Source organism: Gossypium hirsutum, chromosome D13, assembly GCF_007990345.1.
Source record: "Gossypium hirsutum isolate 1008001.06 chromosome D13, Gossypium_hirsutum_v2.1, whole genome shotgun sequence".
Classification (NCBI taxonomy): Eukaryota; Viridiplantae; Streptophyta; class Magnoliopsida; order Malvales; family Malvaceae; genus Gossypium; species Gossypium hirsutum.
The window spans coordinates 49,573,465-49,585,424 of NC_053449.1; the positions used below are offsets into that span (position 1 = coordinate 49,573,465).

Consider the following 11,960-nt stretch of genomic DNA (forward strand, 5'->3'; position numbering starts at 1 on the left):
GAGCTTAAAAACACAAAGAAATAAAAAGTAAAATAAAAGTGAAAAGCTTGGAATTAATATCTACATTCTAATCTATATAAATAAAACTTAGTAAAATAATAGTATGTACTTAGTAATAATCTATAAAAGTTGAAATAAAACAACAAATTTAAAAGGAAAAGTGCTTCCCTACGTAACACTATTATTTGAGATTAATAATATATTATTATACATATATATACGCATATAGTAAAAAAACATATTACATATACATAATATATAAGGATGTAAAATATTATTATTATTATAAATCAACTTTCTATAAGAAAATATAAGGTTAATCCTATATAAAATACAAATATATAAAGAAAAATAATCATACGATAATAAGAACAAGTACAGTATAAAAAAACAATAAATTTCCTAAATAAAAAACTAAGCAACAAGAGGGATTAAATCACAAACCAAACCAAATTAACAGGGAGCAGCTGGAATTAAAGAAAAGTCAGGGACCATGCTGCAACACGCGTATTATATGGGGGCCCGATTGGGAAATATCCCGCTTCCCCAAAGCGCAGTGTTGTAAGCCGGGCCGAAATGGAACGAAAGTAGAATATGGGGGCTAAATCAGAAAAGAAAAAGAGGCTTGATTCAAAAAAAAAGGAAAACGGAAGGGCTAGTCGTGCAAATATCCCTCCCTATGCCAGAACGCGCGGGTCTAGTCACGTCTGGGTCGGGTCATCGGGTCGCGCCCTAAAACGATACCGTTTAAGAGCCACTGAATCAGGCAATACGGCAACGTTTCTTGATTTCCCTTAAGCCCCTCTTTAAACCTCATCTGTTACCCTAAACAGAAATAAAAAAAAACCGAAAATCTTATTCCATCTAAAACAAACACCAAAAATAAATAAGGGCTCAGCATCGTTTCGTGCTACATCAATCGACGGCAGCTTTCCGAATCCCGAGAATGACTCTGATTGTGACGAAGTGAACTCGAGACCAGTCGCCAGGTAAGTCTGCTTCCAACTCCTCCGTTTTAAAAAGAAAAAAGAAAAAAAATAAATGAACTCCCCTCCCGCCTCTGTGGCTCAACTGTTCAGGGGACCCTTAGCCTCGTCCGACCCCGATTATGACGGAGCGAACGAAGACCAGGTAAGCCTCTCGTTCCCTTTCTCTTTTATATTTTAATGCCAATCAATAAACAAAAGAGCCAAGAAAATGAAAAAAAAAAAAGCAAAGAGATTCACCATCACATTTCTAACTTTTTGATTTCTTTGAACGAATTTTTTTGTTTACAATCCGCCTATTTTTTTTGTCTCTATCCCCTTTACAAAAGGTTCCCCCTTTCATTTTATAATCGAAATAAAAAATAAAATCCCCCAGAATCCTTTTTAACAATTTTCTTTTTCCTATTTTCTGATTTGCTGGTGATTTCTATTCTTTTTGCCTGCTTTCTCTGCTTTTTTCGTTTGTTTTTCCTTCTTGCAGGTATGTGGAGGCCGTACGGTGATGTGGCACGGCTCGGTGTAGCGCATGGAGGCGGGGCACGTGGCTGTGGCGCACATGCGAAGGCACACGAGAGGGCAGAGGCTCGACACGTGGAGACGAAGGCCCTGGGTGGCTGTGGCGTGGCATGTATAGAGGCTAATTGGTGTGCATGGAGGCTGCTAGGGTTTGCCACAGTGCATTATGATATTGGGCCTTTTGGGCTGAATCGATTTGCTGGTTTAGGTTTAGGGCTAGGCTAATTTGGGTAGTTTGGGTTAAAATGAGTTGGGCCACATTGGGCTTGTGTAACTGGACATTTGATTTTTTTATTATTTAAATCTAGTTTTAAAATGACCGGGTAAAAATTGGTTATTACATTGTCGATGTTGAGGGTCCGAAGGATGAATTTCTAATGGATGCGGAGGCTGTATGATTTCAATGGTAAAAGTAGATTTCTTTATTTTTTTATATGATGATAATGGATTTCAATTTTTTTTTAGAACTGTCAGTGGTGTGGACACCCTCGTTTCCATAATTTTTTAAAAGAGTATCCAAATTTTGTTTCATTGTTTGAAACTCGAATTAGTGATCTTAAGGTAGATTCGGTTATTGCTAAGTTAGGTTTTGAGTATTCTTTTAGAGTCGAAGCATCAAGCTTTACAAGGGGTATATGATTACTGTGGAACGAGGGCACTCGAGTGGAGATTTTGAAAGTTCATCCTCAATTTATTTATAGTGAATCCATGATAATAGAAGTCGATACCTGGTTTTTTGCACTGCAGTTTTGCAAGTCCAAAATGAAGCACAATGGCTCAATTCTAGGATAAGTTGGACTACATTGCCACTGAAGTGAATGAGTCATGGATGATTGCAAAGTGATTTTAATGTCATTATGTGTGGGGAAGAAAGACAAGGTGATTTTGAACTTAGTTGAGTAGGAGTAATCGTTTCAGGTCTGTTTTCCCCCAACATGGACTTCTTGATTTAGGATTTTAGATACCAATGTTCACGTGGAACAGGGGAAATTTATTTCAAAGATTGGATCGAGCTATTTACAATAAGTATTGACAGGCTTTTACATCTAACACAACTGTGTGACACCTACACAGGTTGAAGTTTGACCATCGGCCACTATTGATCTCAGCGCATCTGAAGGAGTCAGTGGAAGGGGACCAACCCTTTTATTTTCTTCTAGTTCATTGACACACCCCGAGTTCCAAGATGTTGTGTTACAATTTTGGAGTAACGATGCGAACATTGTGATGAATTTAGAGAACTTTACTTAGTCGATCCAAGTTTGGAATAGAACAGTGTTTGGTAACATTTTTGCTAGAAAATGGAAAGCAAAGACGAAACTGGAATGCATACAAAAAGCCTTGGAACGGTATAATAGCACGAGGCTTAGATTGAGGAAAGTAAAAGTACGACTTGAAATTGAAAACATACTGAACCAAGAGAAAGTATTTTGGTTTCAAAAGTCCAGGAGTGAGTGGTTATTGAATGAGGATAGAAATACAAGTTTTTTCCATAATCGCACATTGAAGAGGCGTCGACAGAACTGAATTGCAGGTTTGAAAATAGAGGGTAATGAGTGGTGCTATGATATGAAATCCTTAGGAGGCATGCGGTTGAGTATTTTTCAGCTTTATATATAGTGGACCCATACTCAATTGGGAGCTTTCCTGTCAAGGGGCATTTTTCGAATTTGGAATCTCATATCGTTAGTGATCTATGTTCCAATGTCAATATGGATGAGATTTGATGTTTTGTTTTTAGCATGGCTTTGTTCAAAGTGCCGAGTGTGGATGGTTTTCATGCCAAATTTTACCAAGAAATTTCAGATATCGTAGGAAGTAGTGTCTTTCAAATGGTTCAACATGTTTTTTTAGGAGGAGATTTGGACCCAAAACTTAACAAAACTCTCTTGGTCCTTATTCCTAAAAGAATTGGTGCAGAGTTGATCAATCAATACAGCCCATTAGCTTATGTACAGTTTTGTATAAAATTATTACAAAGACTATTGTTATTCGTCTTCAACAAGCTATGCAGGTGCTGGTAAAACAGAATCAATCAAGTTTTATTGCATTGTGAAACATTTCTGATAACATTATTATTGCCTAGAAAGCGATTCACACAATAAAGAATATTAAAGGCAAAAAGGGTTGAATGGCAATCAAGGTAAATCTTGAGAAGGCTTATGATAAGGTGTGATAAGATTTTTTAAATGGCACTCTATTGGATGCTAGGGTTCCAAAACCATTGGTTAGAATAATCATGTAGTGTGTTTCTTTATCGACAATGCAACTGATTTGGAATGGATCCCTTTCAAAGAGTTTCAAGCCAACTAGAAGGGTGTGAGAGGGAGATCCACTCTCTCCGTTCCTTTTTGCACTTGGCATGGAATGATTGGGTCACTTGATTGAAGTAGCTATTGAGGAAGGTATATGGGAACCATTAATGTTATCACGTAGAGGACCAAGTGTGTCTTATCTATTTTTTGCTGATAATCTGGTGCTTTTTGTAGAGCCGATGAAAATGGAACGGATTGTATGAAACATGTTCAGGATCAATTCTGTCTTTTCTCTATCCATAAAGTTAATAGACAGAAGACTCAGTAATTTTTCTCTCACAATGTATCTGAGGAAGTAGTAATAATTATATGTGGAAAGCTAGGTTTCTTCAGAGTTAACGAATTGGGAAAATATCTCAGTATGCCACTTTTTCACAACAGAGTTGGAACTAATACTTTCTAATTTATTTTGGATAAGATTCAAAATTAGTTGAATAGTTGGGATGCTAGTAAGATGTCATTTGTTGGCCGCCTCACATTGGTAAAGTCAGTATTACTTATGATTCCCAATTATTTTATGGCTACAGCTCGAATTCCAATCATGATCTGCAAGGAAATTGTAAAGCTAGCTCGTGGTTTCTTGTGGGGGAACATCAAGCTCAAGTAGAAAACCATCACTCGTTAACTAGAAAGATTGTTGTATGACGGTGTTAAATGGAGATTTAGAGATTTGGAAGTTGCAAGACCAAAACAAACTCTTTCTTTTAAAGTTGTAATTTAATTTGGTCGCTAACATGGAGAAGTTGCGGGTTCATGTTCTACGCAATAAATGCAATGTTCATGAAATCATCGCAAAAGACATACGTCGAAGTAACTGTTCATTCATATGGAGATCCATTATGAGTGTATGGAATGAAGCTAAACAGGGTCTCATTTGGACTATCCGTGATGGGAGCTTGGTAAATTTTTGGAATGATACTTAGTTAAGGGATCCAGGTTCGTTAAAATTGCAGTGTATTGGTAATGAACCCCTGGATGAAACTCTTTGCGTGTGTGACCTTGTGACACCAGAAAGAGAATGGAATACAGAATAGTTATCCACGATGCTCCCTAGAGATATTGTTGTCTGAATATGTGCTTGCAACACACTGTTAAGGGATTCAGGTTTTGATAAAATCTCTTGACAGTGGCTATCGGCAGGGAATTTCTCCCTTGCAGAAACGTATAAGCATCTTTTTAACACTAGTGGACCAAGGCAGTTTGGATATGACAGATTAATTTGGAGAGTTGTGGCACTTCAAAGGGTGCGAGTTTTTCTATGGTTGCTTATCCGAGATAGACTTTTGGCCAACAAGGAACATACAATGAAAGGTATGACATTGATTCTTTTTTTGCAAACAATGTGGTTAGTTTGTAGAAACGACAATTCATGTGGTAAGGACTACGATTTTGCTCAATCGATTTGGAAAGCATTGATTTCCAGGAAAAATTGGAAATTTTTTCTTTAACTCAACACTTGAGAGATGGATTCACTGGAATATCACAAACAAAGGGGAATTAAAATTCGGCGGAGGAAAATGGTCGATGTTTTGTACAATCGCCACTTGGTTCCTTTGGAAGAACTATAATGACTTTATCTTCAACAATGCTAGGGGGAACAGCTAGAATTTGATAGCCTCGGCTACGACATGAGCAAGATTGTTTGGAAAAAATGGTTGCATAGAGCAAATGGCATAGTTGGCAAATGCCTGAACTGGGATGGGTCAAGATTAATATTGATGGCTCGATGTCGACAAGCAGAAAAAGGGCAACAGTAGGAGGAGCGTTGAGAGGACCAAACGGAGGGTGGTTAGTGGGTTTTGAAATGGTAACAGGTATGGTTGATATTTGCCAAATTGAAGCTCAAGTTATCCTTGAAGACTTGAAGCAAGCATGGATGAGGGTTTCAGACAGGTTGAGGTGGAAAGCAACAATGCCCTGTTGATTAATACTATTAGGAACGGCTTTGCAGCAAATGTTAATACAGTAGAAGTTCAACTAATTCATGGGTGATGTAATAGAGACTAGCAAGTTAAATTTACATGTCTTGAGAGAAAGCAACAAAGTTGTTGATTGCTTAGCAAAGACGGCAGGAGATGGAATGAATCAATTGGTTGTACTTGTTGATCCACTGTCACATATACGAAGGCTTCTGAAGGAGAATATTGACAGCTCAATGCAAGTAACATCATTTGGGTTCTAGCTTTAGTGGTAATTTAGTCATGTACTAAATCCGCTTTTTATTTTCAACCAAAAAAAATTAATTATTTTATTATTTTATTTATTAAAATTATTTATTAATTGAGAAGATTTAACCTCATTATTATTGCTGTCGTCGTTACGGTGTTGCCTTAATTTTTGCCCTACTTTCATACTCTCCTTTCACGCTGTGCAAAATTTAAAATATTGTTCATCCTTATTTGCAATTAAGGACAGCTTCCAAATAAAAGAATTTTACATCCAACCAAATAAAAAAAATAGTATTATTAGTATTGTGTTAAGTAATCTATCCTATCACCATAGCTAATCAAATATTCTTTCATTCGAACATCTTTTCTCGAGTATGGTTGATAAAAGAGTTGAAACCCTGTGGTTTTCATTTAATTGACTCTATAAGATTTTATTTTATTTTTTAACGATCTCAAAGTTTAAAAGTGGGGCAAGTTGGATTGATTTTATTATTAAATTTTTTGAAGTTTTCAGAGTCAGTTTTAAAACAAACCCTCCACCCACCCATTTACTAGAATATTACTTTTTTTTTTAAATATTTACAATACTTTATAAATGTATTAGGGTTGGTTGTATGAAAATTAATATAAAGCTAGATTATTTTCCCCACTTCATTGGGGTTGCTTAAACACATGGGTGATCTTTTGTTTTTCTCATTTGCTGTACAAAAGTGTTTTGCCTTAATTAGTACTCATGGGTGAACAAGCGTCAAGCATGTGGATGCTTTTGCATTCAAGATAAACGGTGACCAGCATGCATGAAGACAAGTTTACCATCAATTTAAGGGGAATTACGCAAATTCTTGGGTCTAATAGGTAGGTTTCTTCAAGGTTACGGCTTGTTATAGTCAGAAACCTATTTGACCTAAAAAGAAGAATGCCTTTCAGTGATCCCCATTTCAATTCAAGCAAGCCCTAACCACATTTCCTATCCTTGGGTTGTCATTTACAGTGGGATGTGATGCTTCAGTACAAGGCATATTCTGTAGTCTGACCATTTTAGTGTCTTTCATTTTCCACTTATGATCAAAATTTCTTGCAAAAGTGGAACCACAAGGCCTACTGATGAAGCTCTTGCCATTTGATTTCACCATTGTTTACAAAGCTGGAAAAGAAAAATATCGGTGTTGCTTTCTCAAATACCCCATCATGTTGATTTCTTAGCTCTTGGTATCCCAGTTCTGTTGGATATAACTCATCCATTAAGAACTACCCATACCAAATTTGGGAGGATATCTCACTGGATCTGATTTGGGGACTACCCAAGTTTGGTGGTTAATGATACTATCCTGGCGGTCGTCAATCGTCTCAGCAAATTCTTTAATTAACATGACAGCTGTTGACCCCCCAAGCACCGCCCACAACGGCTATATTTTTGAATCTTTTTGGATTGAATTTGGAGCCTTTTGCTTTCAATTTGATTAAATTTCCCGTTGCTTCCGTAATGTTTCTAGAAACCAAAAAGAAAATGATATTCAAAGCTTTCTTTTTCTTTCAAATTAATTTAGTTTCTTAATAAAAGACCGTATTTTCAAATAAATAATGTTATCTTTTCGATTAAAATATTTGTATCTTTACCGAATTTAATTTATATATTTTATTAAATTTAGGTCTAGTTGTTATGGTTATTTTGAATATTTTTATAAAATTTGTAAAATAAAGAAACTAAATTTCTTGAAATTAAATTACAAATGCATGCTTTAATCTATTTAATATAATAATTTTCATTATTTGACTAATTACAATCAATTTTCTTTTTTACCCATCTATCCACTAGTGTACAAATTAATTAAACTTATTTTAAATTTATAAATAAGGGCGGCACCAAAAAGATAGGTATAGGCTTTGACCCTTTTGATTTGGTAAAATTGCATATTAAATCCTTATATTCTATAATGCTCTAATTATCAAAATAATAAAATTTCTGTTTTGCCCCTAAAGAAAATAGAATTCTATTTCGATCCCTCACTATAAAAAAGTTTGAGATTATACCTTTTAATTTCTTTTAACATTTCATTATATCCTAAATGAAACATGTGTTACCTTGAAAATTGCTTGACATCTTTTTGAAGAAATTTGGTAATGTGAATAAATTGACAATAATTTCTCTACATGATAATAAAATGGTAAGTAAAATAAAGTTTCAAGTTGGGCTCTGTTTGATAAAGTGTTGAAAAAATTCAATCAATTAAAAGTTAACCTATGATAATAACTATTGGATAGAATAATTTTTACAAAAAAGTATGGAAAATAATAAATAGAGAGGAGAATAAATTTAATTATTTTTATTTTATTTTATTTCATGTAATATTATATTATCTTTTATCAAATTTTATTTTTTGGTATATCCTCTAGAACTACCAAATATGAATTAAGTGATAATTTTATCAAATTTAATATTATATTATCTTTAACCCTTAAATAAGAGGATAATGCGTTTCAACGCATTCAAACTCCCATTCTCTACTCAATTAGCGATGATAAATACATTTATAACACATTGTAAGCAAATGAGTTCATATTATAAGTGTATTTTAATGGCTCGTCCTTTACAATAGGTTGGGAAAAAATTAAGTGATACCAAATACGAATTATCAGTGAAAGTATCATAGTGATCCTTATATTATATTTGGATTGTATTTTGGTTTTTCTATTGAAAAATAAGTAAATTGGTCTATGTACGTTACATGAATGAGCAAATAGTTCATTCGTTAGTTATCCCATAAAATGCTTATTTTCGTGTCGCATTTATGAGGTACAATTTAGTTTTAACCTTTACAATTTTATTCAATTTGGCCCCTATTGTTTTATTTGAAGCAAATTGGCTCTCAATCTTTCATTGTTGATGTAATACTATTTTATCTTACATGTCATGTTAGTAAATAATTTAAAATTATTAAAAAAAGAATATATGAATAAAAATTCTAATTTCAAAAATTATGGAAAAACTCTTCAAAATGAAAAAAAAATCTAAACATAAAAATTTCAAAAAATTATACAAGTATTATAATGAATTTGTGTATATTTTAAGAAATTTTTTTATTTTTTGGAGATTTTTTTTTCATAATTTTCAGAATTATAATACCATGTCAGTAATGAAAATTTTGAGGGATAATTTTCTCTAAATAAAAAGAGTAGAGATCAAATTGAATAAAAATGTAAAGGATCAAGAGCTAAAATTGCTATTATCTCTTAAACACAAAACACCAAAATAAGAGCTTGTTTGGTTGGGGGCATATGAATAGATTCTAGCCCAATTCAGTGGGCCTACCACCAAACATTAGTTAGGTTGGCTGTAATGCTATTACAACCCAAATCTATTTAGGGTCATGTGGCTGAGAGCCCTCACAGCCCAGGCACAATGACGTAATTATCAGGGGTGCGCTCTACTACTAAGCTAATAGACCGTCGTGCGGGTCCTCCGCTAAGGGCCCGCTATGCCAAAAGCGAGAGAAACTCCATCCCTCTCTTTCCTTTTTACGCCCCATGTTGCCACGTGAGAGGGATTCAGGGGCGTAAAAGGAGATCCTATCAACTTGTATTACAAGAAAAGGCTGAATAGTTATTCCCTTAGCTCACCACTGAATAGCCATTTATTCCCGTGTGAAGTAAAAATTTTTTCCCTCTTCAATTTTTGCCCTCACCTCTACCTAGAGAATGAAGAAGCACTAGAACCATCATCTTCTCCCTCAGTTCAATGGTAACTTTCTTTTTTTTTCTCATCTCTATGTTTCCCTTTTTTCCCTTTGATTGTAGAAAAGACCTAGGTCAATCTATTCTTCATTCTTTCTTCTTTTTCTTCGCCTTTTAAGTCAATAAAACCCTTTGGTTGCAGAGTTGCAACCTTTTTTTTTTCTTCTTTTCTTTTTTGGCTTTTTCACTACATATCTTATTTCCCCTATTTGAACTTTTTGGTAGTTAGAGCCATCAAAAAGGAATCAAGAGATATCAGAATGGGGAAATCTAGGACTTTGAGCACGAAGTGGCGGTGGCAACAAACTTGCTAGTTATTTTAGGATTGGATGGTGGAACCACTTCTACTGTCTACATTTGTATGTCAATTATGTCTTTCTCTAACGCCCTTCCCAACCCTCTTCCTGTTCTCGCCCATGCCGTCACTGGCTACTCCAATCATAACAGTGTCGACGGTAATTTCACTCCCTCTCTCTGAATTTTTTTCTATTTATTGTTATTTTTAAGCTTAGGGTTCTCATCTTTATTTTTCTTAGTTGGAAGTCAAAGATAATAAACTTTTCATGCATTTAACAGAAATAGTTTCATATTCGAATAATTAAAGCAACGAAGATTAACATTTTGTGAAGAAAAAAAAAACAAAGGCAGTATTTTGCTTTTATTGGCAGCATGGTTATTTGAAAATACTGAAGTTGTCTCTTCATTAGAAACTTCTAAAGAACTAGTAAAAAAGAGGATTAGATAGTGTATGAAATACATTTTGATATTTGATTGTGGTTACACGAATTATCATTCATTTGCTGGATAAGATAAAAACAGCACTTTACCATCTAGTTTTTGTTTATTTTTTAATATGGTTAGAATGTGGCAGAAATGAAGCGATGGGGAAGAACGTTAATGGCTCCCATAAAGCCAATTTCATAATTTATGGAAAATCAAAGTTATAATATATAAAAAGTTAATCAAACTATAACTCTTAAAATATAGTACTTGCAAAGTGAATTGGAATAATAATTAGATATGAACAATGATTTAAGTTATGATTATGAAATGGATTAAAACTAAATTATGGTTTTGTATGGTTCAGCTTTTAGGTTTACTTTTTGACACTAATTAGTTTTATTTCCCCCCTGAAAATAAAGAAAACTTAAAATTTATATATAGGAAGTGGATGTGGAATTGAACTATCTGTGTTTGTTTGATGAAGTTGCCAGTTTATGATGTTTATGATGTTTTGATGAAGTTGCAGATTGATTAGAACCAAATTAGGTTTTTTTTAAGCTTTAATTGGATCAAATTTTGAGGGAGCTTGCTCCTTTCCACTCGTGTGCACGACCATTTGCACTTCCTGCTACTCATTTTTTAATCTTGTTGAGATAGCTTTTTAATTTTTGTTGTTTATTTCTTCTATTTTTGGCTCTAAAATAGACATACTGTTAGTTCATGCCATTGTTTTAGATGTCAATTTTCTGTCCATTACAGATACTATGGCCAGGGAAACATTAGATCAAGTTATGGCAGATGCACTTTCAAAATCTGGTTCTAATCGATCTGCAGCATACATTTCATGTCTTCTTTTTGCAATGGCATTTTAAGGATGCCTTTTTTTTTCTTATTCTTAGAATGCTTATAAGTTATGACTCTGTGAGAAATATGTCAAGCCTGAAGATGTTGTAGGAGCAAAAGAAGTGAAGTCAAGTGACGAAAAATTGAGTGAATATGAATATGCTGCCTCGGATGACGAAAAATCACCGAAAAACAGATCTTTAGGCACATATTATGCCTTGCATGCTCGCTACGAAAATTGTCTTGTGTTGTACATGATGTTCAGCTCCAGGAAAACAGAACCAGGGAACATGTGGAAAAATCCTACTTACCCCTTTTTGTCATTACTTTCCATGGATGTTTGTGTAAATTAATCCACTATTGTTCAATAATTCAAATATTTATCCACTGCTGAGACTTTAAAAAGCAATTCTCCCATATCCTCCTACTCCTTATGTGCCTGCTTCAATTACACATTGGTTGATCTAACTTTGGTGATGACTTGGTTGGCTGCCAATGGAATTTATATCTCCCATGTCTCCAATACTTTATGGTGGAATTCATTTTGCATGGCTTTTGATTTGGTCTACAAATTTTTGGTTGGTTAGGGTAGTCTCATATAGAAGTTAAAACATGGGTTTGTTTGGTGTATAAATGTTTGATATTTTTCATATATATAAAAATGAGAATAATTATTA

The 11,960-nt window shown here is 34.2% G+C and overlaps 2 long non-coding RNA genes across 2 annotated transcripts; both read left to right on the forward strand.

The window, feature by feature from the left end:
• Positions 1–656: 656 nt before the first annotated feature.
• Positions 657–1,935, forward strand: LOC107918810 (uncharacterized). The gene is made up of 2 exons (XR_001690251.2): positions 657–1,131; positions 1,468–1,935. It is a non-coding gene; the product is annotated as an uncharacterized lncRNA (long non-coding RNA).
• A 7,443-nt stretch (positions 1,936–9,378) lies between these two features.
• LOC107918637 (uncharacterized) lies at positions 9,379–11,960 on the forward strand. Its single transcript, XR_001690178.2, has 3 exons — positions 9,379–9,724; positions 9,943–10,172; positions 11,200–11,960. It is a non-coding gene; the product is annotated as an uncharacterized lncRNA (long non-coding RNA).